This window comes from Phodopus roborovskii, unplaced genomic scaffold (genome assembly GCF_943737965.1).
Source record: "Phodopus roborovskii unplaced genomic scaffold, PHOROB, whole genome shotgun sequence".
Lineage (NCBI taxonomy): Eukaryota > Metazoa > Chordata > Mammalia > Rodentia > Cricetidae > Phodopus > Phodopus roborovskii.
In genome coordinates, this window is record NW_026125049.1 from 25,773 (window position 1) to 36,653 (window position 10,881).

A 10,881-nucleotide genomic window follows, 5' to 3' on the forward strand; every position below is an offset into this window, starting at 1 on the left:
ACAGTCACAGGAACTCAGTGGAGCAGAGAGATCTTTCTGTGCAGGTACACACAGGATCTGTGAGCTCAGCCTTCCAGCCACACTTTCCACTGTCTGTACTTTATTCCTCATGAAATATGTGAGGATCGGGTAAAAGCACAGCATGTCAGGGAACATGGAACTGCTATCTTAAATAAGAGCAAGTCTGAAATTCTGACTCAGCACTTCCAATAATAATAGTATGTGATAGACGGGCTGCAAGTTATACATGTGGTGTTTAACAAGCAGGCTGCTATAGGACTAGGGAGCCAGGCCATAGTTCCAAGAACATAATTCTAGACCTTAAGAAAGATAATTTGATAATTTCTTATGTTCACTTATCAGTCATTGTGTTCCCCATGCTGTTATAACCATACTGAGAATTCTCTTTAAATATTAAAGTAAAAATTTCCATCCTGATAGGTTAAATGTTGTATATCAATTTTTAACAACATTCAAGAAGTGGATCATACAGTAAAAAGAAAAAATGGTGAAGTAAGAATGATAATGAATTGAGGGAAGTTTAGCTGAAGTCAAATACTCTTCTTAGGAGATCTATGTGTCCTTGTATGAACAGGTATGTGAACGTTGGGGGAAGTATGTGTACTTGTATGAACAAGTATATTGACTTTGGAGAAGTATCTGCACTTTTATGAACAGGTATGTTGACTTTGAAGATATGTATACACTTGTATGAATAGGTGTGTTGTCTCTGGCAGTGTATGTGCACTTGTATGAGCATGTATGTTGACTTTGAGATGTATGTGCAGTTCAATGAACAGGTATGTTGACATTGGAGATGTATGTGTACTTGTATGAGCATGTGTTTGAACTTTTGGACATGTATGTGCACTTTTATGAACAGGTATATCCACTTTGGAGATGTGTGTGCTCCTGTATGAACAGGTATGTTGACTGTAGGAATGTGTATGCACTTTAAAGGACAGGTATGTGGACTTTTGAGATAGGTGTGCACATGTATGAACATATATGTGAACTTGGCTTGCTTATTTCATTCACCTGGAACACAGTATCAGAAAACAGTGTGCCTGGCACTGGTATACTTATCAAGAGAGCCCATGGGTTTCTCAATATTTCATAAGACTAAGTCAGAGCAAACTTGGAGTGACAAAAATATCTTATTTCTTTACCTCTGACTGCTCCTTCAAGTATCCAGCATGCTAGTGACAGATACAATTTAAGTATCAAATCTGATTAGACAGATCACTAGATATACCGTGTGAGTGTGTGAGTATGTGTGAGTGTTTGAGTGTGTGTGTGTGTGTGTGTGTGTGTGTGCACATGTGTGTGTACATGTGGAATTGGAGATCAGTGCTCGATATCCTCATTCACTGACATATGAATACTTCTTCTATGTCATTACCACCCATCCCTCACCTCTCAACTCCTCTTCTGTTCCCTTCTCCCAAAATTATGATCCTTCTTTAATTATTGTTGTTACACATGCATGTGTATTATCTTAGCATTTCTACTGCTATGCTCAAACACCAGGACTGAAAGCACTTGGTAAGGATAAGATGTTTTTCAGCTCACAGTTCCACATCACAGAGGGAAGGCAGGACAGGACCTCAAACAGGGCAGTAACCTGGAGCTGATACACAGACCATGGAGGAATGCTGCTCACTGCCTTGCTCACCACGGCTTGCTCAGTTGGCTTTTTTATAACACCCAGGACCACCAGTCCAGAGATGATACCACCTACAATGGGCTGGAACTTCCCACATTGATCACTAATTAAGAAAATGCACCACAAGACAGTCTTATGGAGGCATATTGTCAATTGAAAGTCCCTCTTCCCAAAAGACTCTAGCTTGAGTCAAGCTGACATAAAACTAGCCAACACAGGCATGTATATGTGGGTTCACACACACACACACACACACACACACACACACACACACACACACACACACACAGAGGAGGAGTCCTCCAAGAACCTCTTTCCATCATCTCAGCCACATGCAACTTCTCCATTGGTTCTGGGGATCTGAACTCAAGTCCTCACGCTTGCACACTTACCACTTTACAAACTGAGCCCTCCCCACAGCCCTTCACCAGCTAATTCTCATCTAAATATGGTATTTAAAGACACTTCTCACCCAGATGCTGGTAACAAACAGCCTCAAGGTAATATGAAAAAAAGGGTTTGAAGCAAAGAGGTTCTTAGTTGTATGTAAATATGAATAACAATGTCACATAGGTGATGCCACATTAAAGGAAAGGGAACAGGAAGACTTTGGGAAATAAATTTTAGAATGAAGTTTTCTTCTGAAGCTTCAGAAAAATTGGAACAGTATGAGAGGTAGAGGGGGAGGTAAACCCTTCATCAACAAAGAGACGGAGGAGACAAGTAATGAGACATAGTAATAATTAGGTTTGGCAATGCACTTGATATTTTTAAAGGCCCACAGATTTTTCAAATAGAATTTTCTGTACCAAATCCATAACTAACAATCAGAGGGACTGTTATTACCAAGCTGTCTGACATCTACCCTTGGTCATCCTTTGAATGAAGGGGGACCGCATATCTCTGGCCTCACTTGGAAATGGAGCTGCTCTGATCTTATTTTGATAACTAAAAATTGTTGTTTGAATCCTGTATTTAAAACCCCTTATGGAACTATTCAAAGTAGATATAAATAATTTTCCATTTATCCAGAATATAGAACTCTCTGAACATTAGATCTCCACTATTTTCTGGTTTAAGTAGGATTAACAGATAGCATTGTGCCATCATTCTTCCGTGCCTTCCCACAAGTCAAGCACCTTCCCCAAGAGACTTCCCCCCTCTACCCATCATCTCCTTACTCTCCGTTCCATGAGGATTTTTCTGAACAATTACCCATGCTTACATATAAAAGTTGATTTTATAAAGATCAAAAATTGGAAATATAAAGATAACTGCAAGGATTAATTATATGACACATTTTTTTGAAGTGCACAATAGTTTCTGTTTCCCTGTGTGAAATGTACCACACGGTCAATAGTTTGGAGCTCACCCATTCATTGCCTTATGGTGTTGTAGGTCAAGAATCTGGACATGGCAGATCTGGTTTGTCTATGGTGTCAAGGTATCCTTTAAGTTGCCTGTATTACCTTCTGAAGCTTGGGGACACTCTCAGTAAATTAACACTTGCTAATTGAATTTGAAATAATAGAAACCATATGAGTAGGTATTTATTATAGGTAGAATTTGTTCACTGTATATAGCACTGTGGCATCCATTCTTTTAATGACTCTCAACCAGGGAAGGTATCTCGACCTGATCCCTGCATCTTCTTACAGTCTCATCTACTGCTTTACCCTCCAGTCTACAGTGACACAATCTCATGAGATACAATAAGAGCCACTATGCAGATCTTATACCTTTCAAAATGACTGATGATTAATGTTTTAAGTACTGAAAGAATTCGTACATTTGCAGTTATTTCTTTGCAACCTTTAAATGCACAGTCATAACCATTAAGTCAAAGACCAAGGAGCGAAGTAGGGATGGAGGTATATCTCCAGGCCTCCTCTGAGACTGAGGTTGGGCACATCACCATAGGGTGCTATAGCATGACTTGGGAGAAAGAGGAGGGGAGCTAAATGTCCACTTAAAGGACCACAGTCACAGAACTCTCATATGACTTCTGTCAAAATGAAAGTAGTAGAGGAAGGGACTGGAGATGTAGCTCAGAGGTTAACAGAACTGTGTACTCTTTTCCACAGGTCTTTAGTTCAATTCCTAGCAACCACATGGTGGCTCACATCCTTCTATAATGAGATCTGGTGTCCTTTTCTAGTGTTCAGGGTAACAAACAGGCAGAACACTATACATAATAAAAAATTAAATCTTTAAAAAGTAAGTGGTGATCGAGATCTGAGTGGAAGGCAGAGGTGACTGAGCATGCACAATATCTCAAGGGACTGGGGAAGCACTTGGGAGCCCAGCACTGGCGGGAGGCAAGGGTGAAATGAACAGGGTATAACTAACTGAATGAAAGGTAGAGTGCCAAGCTTCAACATTTTCCAGTTTCCAAATTGTCACCCTTTTAATGTTCACTTCTATTTGTGCTGATGGGGTTGCTGAATTTTGTTTATCATGTTAGTCATCTGAGAAATCTTGGACAATATTTATGTGATGATGGCTATGCCCATTGCCACATAAAACCTGTGAATCACTGTGGCAGTGGGATAGCCTTGTGTCTTGGGTTGACCATGACAATTGTCACAAAGTCATCACTAACAACTCCCCTTCCACTCTCCCATGTCCTAGAGAGGTGTGTAGCTGCAGGATCACCCTGCTTAGACAAATGCCAGCCACATCCAAGGCAGATGGACAAGCTCTATAAAAAGCAGAACACACCAGTGGCTAAGTCTTCCTCGACAGAAAGCTCTGAGCTGACAGAACTTGATGTTAATTAACTACCACCAGCTGTATGGCTGTGGCCTATTTTAGTGCTATCACCAAAAAGCACAACATAGTAAAATAGTGACTAAATCCTTGTGATTTTGTGGCTCTGTAAGCCATAGTATTAGAAGTGCAAAGGTTGGAGACAGTGCCATTTGTAAGATTTGGTAGAATCCAGTGGAAATTACTGTCTGTAGCTGAAACAGAGAGAAGCAAAGCCCATGTTACACAATGACAGAATACTTTAGTACTTAGTGTTGACAGTTCCATTAATTACTTGCTAAAATATTTGAAAGTGGCAATCACTTTGGAGTGGTTTTATATAAAGCTTCAGTAATGTGGGAGTTGACAGCTGCAGAAAACTGGTACAATATTTTGTGTAATATCACATGAAATATACCATAACACTAACTTAATGCTTTCTGTCAAATTGTAAGTATATACATATGAATTTCTTTTAATATTAGGGTTTCTTGTTTTTTTTTTTTTTTACTTAGTCACACTTACTGGAAAATATCAGGCATTAACAGAATTGGCTTAAGTCCCTGGATCACATGCTAAATGGAAATATTAGAATCCTGATCTGCAGCTGTGGAAGAGTTCATCCAAGCAAGAAATTTTAAGTTATTCACTCTGATAACAAGTATTGAGAAATTGCCCTTTCAGTGGAAGCAAAACAGAGAACATGAAAGGTCATTCTTATGTAAGGCTTGGTTCTGACTCACCCCACACCTGGACTGCACAGTCCCACAGCAGGGACTCTAGCTACCTTCAATGAATCTGTAGCATCAAACTAGATCCCTATAGTCTCAGACTGAGTGTGTTGTTCACTGTGATGTTAAAGTAAATATCTTGGGATGCCTTGTCTGGGATCGGAGTAGAAGGAGAGGAAAGTGTGGAGTAAAGAATGAATGGTTAGGGCTTCTCTCCTGTCTCTCAGTTAAGGCAGTTATCCCTCCATGGGGGATGTGTTTATGTATGGGTGTTTGATCCTGTTTCCAACAGGCATTAGTTGAGGGCTCCATGGAGAAGTTAGTTGTTGATCTCACTCTCCGGGAAGGGCATTTATGATAGCCTTTCCACAGAAGCTGAGATTGTTAGTTGGGAGCAGTCTTGTAGTTCTCTCGACCTTTCTTTGTGTTCAATTTTATCTTCAAACCAATATTGGCTCCCTCTTTTATGTTCTCTCTCTGTCTCTCTCTCTCTCTCTCTCTCTCTCTCTCTCTCTCTCTCTCTCTCTCTCTCTCTCTCTCTCTTGTCTTCTATTCCTAACCGGGCTCAATTTTCCTAGTCACATGTGTTTTCCTTTCCTCCCCCTTGTTTTCTCCTACTTCTCTCTCCATTCGCTGCCCCCCACTTCCCCTGAGCTCTGGGGGACTTGTCACTTCCCGTTCTGTGAGGGAATTTATATGAATCTCTTAGAATACACCTTGTATCCTAGTTCCTCTGGTGATGTGAATTATAGGCTGGTGATCCTTTGCTCTCAGTCTAAAATCCATATATGAGTGAGTACATACTGTGTTCCTCTTTTTTGACTGGGTTACCTCATTCAGGATGGTTTCTTCAAGTGCCATCCACTTGCCTGCGAATTTCAAGACACCATTATTTTTTTCTGCAGAGTAGTATTCCATTGTGTAGATGTACCACATCTTCATTTTCCATTCTTCAATTGAGGGGCATCTAGGTTGCTTCCAGGTTCTTGCTGTTACAAATAGTGCTGCTATGAACATAGTTAAACAGATGTCTTTGTTGCATGGATGTAATCCTTTGGGTATATGCCTAAGAGGGGGATTGCCGGGACCTGTGGTAAACTGATTCCCATTTTTCTGAGGAACCGCCATACTGATCTTCAAAATGGCTGTATGAGTTTGCATTCCCACCAGCAGTGTTGGAGTGTTCCCCTTTCTCCACATCCTCTCCATCATGAGTCATCATTGGTGTTTCTTTTCTTTTCTTTTCTTCTTTTTTTTTTTTTGGAGATATATATATATATATATATATATATATATATATATATATATATATATCCAAGTCCATTTAAATGAAAACAAACATTTATACACAATGTTTGGGAATTTGGGCGTCATTCTTTCCAAACTACTTCCTGCTGGTAAGGGGCACTGTCATGGGGGGGATTCAAAGAAGATGCAGAAATCCTGGTTGTAGTCTGTAAGGCTGCTTTGTCCAGCTGTTTTGAATGTAGGATCACCTGGTACTCTGTTCAGGTGGTCTGGCTTGATCAAACCACATTAGTCTGAAAGGAATCCACAGCTTTTCATTTTCTGTGAAAACAGAAATAGAAATCCTTTTCCCCAGTAACTTGTCCTTCAACTTAAATTTTGGAGTCAAAGCATTTTTTAAATTTATTATTTTACATGGCGATCCCAGTACCCTCTCCCTTCCTCCCTCCTTCCCTCCCTCCCTCCTTCCCTCCCTTTTACCCTCTCTGCCCTCTCACATGCACTCTAACCACCCTCCCCTCCCATCCCTCACCCCAATTCCATATGTAGGGGAATACCATCCAGTTGGGGTCATGTAGATCTGACAGGTCATGTGAAGTAGGGACTAGGGCTTCTCTCCTGTTTCTAGGTTAAGGCAGTTATCCCTCCATGGGGGATGTGTTCGCAAAGTCCTTTTGTGTACCAGGGATACATCCTGGCACCACTGTCTGAGGTCCCTTAGACTGCTCAGTCCTTCTGGCTGAGACCCATATTCAGGGTGGCCTGAGTCAGGCCCATGTTGGCTTCCCAGCTATCAGTCTGGTGGCCTGTTAACTCCTCCTTGCTCAGGTAAGCTGTCTGTATGTGTTTCTGCCCCCTGGTCTTATCCTCTCCATCTGCATCTGGGTTCTACTTCTATTCAGTGTTTATGTATGGGTGTTTGCTTCTGTTTCCAATAGGCTTTAGTTGAGGGCTCCATGGTGCATGTGAGAGGGCAGAGAGGGTAAAAGGGAGGGAGGTAGGGAGGGAAGGAAAGCGGGACAAAGGGAGGGAGAGGGAACTGGGATCGTCATGTAAAATAATAAATTTAAAAAAAAGCTTTGACTCCAAAATTTAAATTCAAACACAAGTTACTGGGGAAAAGGATTTCTATTTTTGTTTCCACAGAAAATGAAAAGCTGTGGATTCCTTCCAGACTAATGTGGTTTGATCAAGCCAGACCATCTGAAACAGAGTACCAGGTGATCCTACATTCAAAACAGCTGGACAAAGCAGCCTTGCAGACTACAGCCAGGATTTCTGCATCTTCTTTGAATCCCCCATGACAGTGTCCCTTACCAGCAGAAAGTAGTTTGGAAAGAATGACGCCCAAATTCCCAAATATTGTCTATAAATGTTTTTTTTCATTTAAATGGACTTGGTTGTATAAAATAAATAAATAAATTTTTTAAAAACCTGAAAAATAAAAAAAAAAAAAAATGAATGGTTAAAGAAAGAGCAGTCCAACAACCTCAGGACTTGGCATTTCTTTTGAGTAGATTCAAGCTTCAAGAAAGCAAACACCAATAGAGAAACAGTAAAGTGTTACATTGCATGTAAAAAGTTCAAAAGTATTTCCCATTAAATGTTCAAATAAGTGTAAATAATAGAAAGAGATGGAGCCTGGGGCTCTTCATATTACCATATCACTGTCTCTCCCATTGCTTGGACATTTCAAGGAATGTAACACCAAATGATGAGTTAATTCCAAGCCTGTGGCCTCTCAGCTTTGCATATCTGTTTTCTTAATTTTCTGTTTACTTCTCACATCAACAATCCTCAGAAATACACTCATTTTAATAGTATAACTCAAAGAACCTTGACCACAATATTATTCACTGTCCATAAACAAGACACAGTGTTCCCACCACTGCCTCCTAGAAGTTCCCTTAGCCCAGTGTGGTTCATCTGCCTACATAGGCTTCCAATACAACATAGATCTGCCTTCTTTCAGGTTGTTTTATGTAATCTATAATTTATTAATTGAACCATATATTTGTGTGTGTGTGTGTGAGAGAGAGAGAGAGAGAAAACATGTCTGGATTCTCCTTTTTCCATGTGGGTCCCAGGGACTGAACTCAAGTTGTCAAACTTGGTAGCAAGCTCTTTTATCCTCTAATTCAACTTGCCAAGCCTATTCTATAAGTTTACATGAATCCCTCCTACCCCTCCCCCACTCTATTGCCTAACCCTGGTTCTTGTCTTCCATAGCTTTAGTTACACAGGTTCAATAATAGTTTGACAGTATTACATGAAAAATTCTAGAAATAATTATAAGCTCACCACTGTGCAACAATATTTTTGAGAAATAAAGTGTTTACTATTTTTTACTAGTTAATAGCCCACTGAATTTATTTTAAAAACCTATACCTTCTCCAGAGGATGGGCATGCCATTTTTAATAATCACTATAAATCACTATAAATTCTCCAGACATGTTTTCCCTCTTTTCAAATAAATTACTAAGAGAATATCTAGTCCATATGTTGTGTGAAAAATGAACAGTGTACAAAAATAGCAAAGCTATTTTCAAATGTAATTGTCCCACTATACATTTTCACTAGTGCTGGATGTGAACTCCCGTCTCATACCTCAGTACATCACAATGACATCATCTGGTAGAGAGTCATCTTTGTCTTCCTATCATATGTTTTTTTGCTTTCATTTGCTGCTCTACTGTACTCTATTTTACTCATTTACCTGAGAGAAAGCCAACTTTCTGAGAGTGGAATTACTACTCAACTTGGTGGCAAACACAGGCATTGAATTATTTAATATGAACTTTGTAGATAGCATTAGGTTTTCCTAAGTTTAAATTTTGTAATCATGAATAGAAATTAGATTTTTAGCATAGTCTACTTAAATTTAAGGGGATGATCATATGCATCTTGCCTTTGTTTTATTATTTCTTGAGTTACATTAACACTTTAATACTATGGCTTTGTATTCCCCATGCATACACTACACTGTGATACATAAATTATTCTATGTATTGTTGAGTATGAATAGTCACTACTTCATTAAAGATTTTTGTTCCTATGTGCATGAAATTTTAAGTTTTCCTGTGAAGTATAAGAGTTATCTGAGCCATCAATACGAATATTCCCAAATAAATGGATAAAACAGGTTTATTTCTCTTTGAGAAATTTCTAGAACTATGGCCCATATAACCCTGACCTTGTATGAAGTTTAAAAATAAACACTTAATGTTTTAATTAGCCACTGGGTACTCCAATTTTGTTTTGTCTTGGTTCCCCTTTGACCAAATGCCAACTTTTAGCATCAACATTTGCTCACTTCATTTAATCTGCCAAGTTCATCAATATTAAGTTGTAAATGCCACTTTTGTTGTAGCATCTCTGGTACATGTATGTGAGGCTCCCTTCCTTTGGTTTGTAGACTGATGTTGCTATTTCTGTTTTTTTAATAAACAGGACAAACTAGTGAGAGATTTTTCCATTAGAATGATCTTCCATGAGAACTGTCTTTGCTTTTATTGATTTATTTCCTCTGTTTGTTATTATAGATTCCCATTTTAACTATATTAAATTCTGGACTCAATTCTATCTGTTGTTATTGTTTATTTACTTATTTTGCTTAACTGGAAAAAGGCTTGTATGGTAACTTAAGCGTTTATTCTTTCTTTTCTTCCAACCATTTGGTGTTTCCATCTCAAACCTAATTTAGCTTCATCAAACATTCGTTTTGTAATCTCTTTTAAATGTGTGGGAATACTTTAGGTGTCCGCGGGATATAAATATTAAGCTTTATTGTGACACTTTGTGTAGTACTACAGTTGCCCTCCATCGTCTTCCTTTGTTCCCGCCACCATCACCTTCCTCTCCTGGACAGCTCCCCATCCCTTCAACTTTCATGTCCTTTTCTCAACTCAAGACAAAACTTGTGACATTTGTCTTTCTTCCTGGGCCTAGCCCTTACATTTAACATGGCCCCTCTTGCTCCTTATCTTCATGAAGACATCATAATCTCCTTAAGTGCTGGTAGCAGTCATCCACCTTCAAGCAGTACTGCAGCTCTCCACAGAAGCCACAGGGACTGTGCCTCTCCATTTCCCTCCCTCCATTCTCAGTGTGACTGTCACCATCCAGTTTACTCCTAACGCCATTGGTATTAGATTTGATGCAAACAGCAAGACATGTCTTCCACACAGGCCTTCATTTTGGCTTCCGATGTTCCTCATGTATGTGTGTTCAGATTTCCATCTGGCATCGTAACCCTTGTGCTAAGGAAATGATGTAGAGTGTGACTGAGAAGAGAAGAGTGCTCAGCGGGAGCGAGAGGGGACAGGAAGGAGTAAGGGGTTGGTGAACATAACCAAAGTACATATGGACATGCATGAAAATGGTAAATGAAACCTATCATCATGTATAATTAATATATGTTGATGAAGAACACCAAAGACAGAAATCCCTAAGATATTTTTGCCTCACAGAAGTGCTTAGAATATATT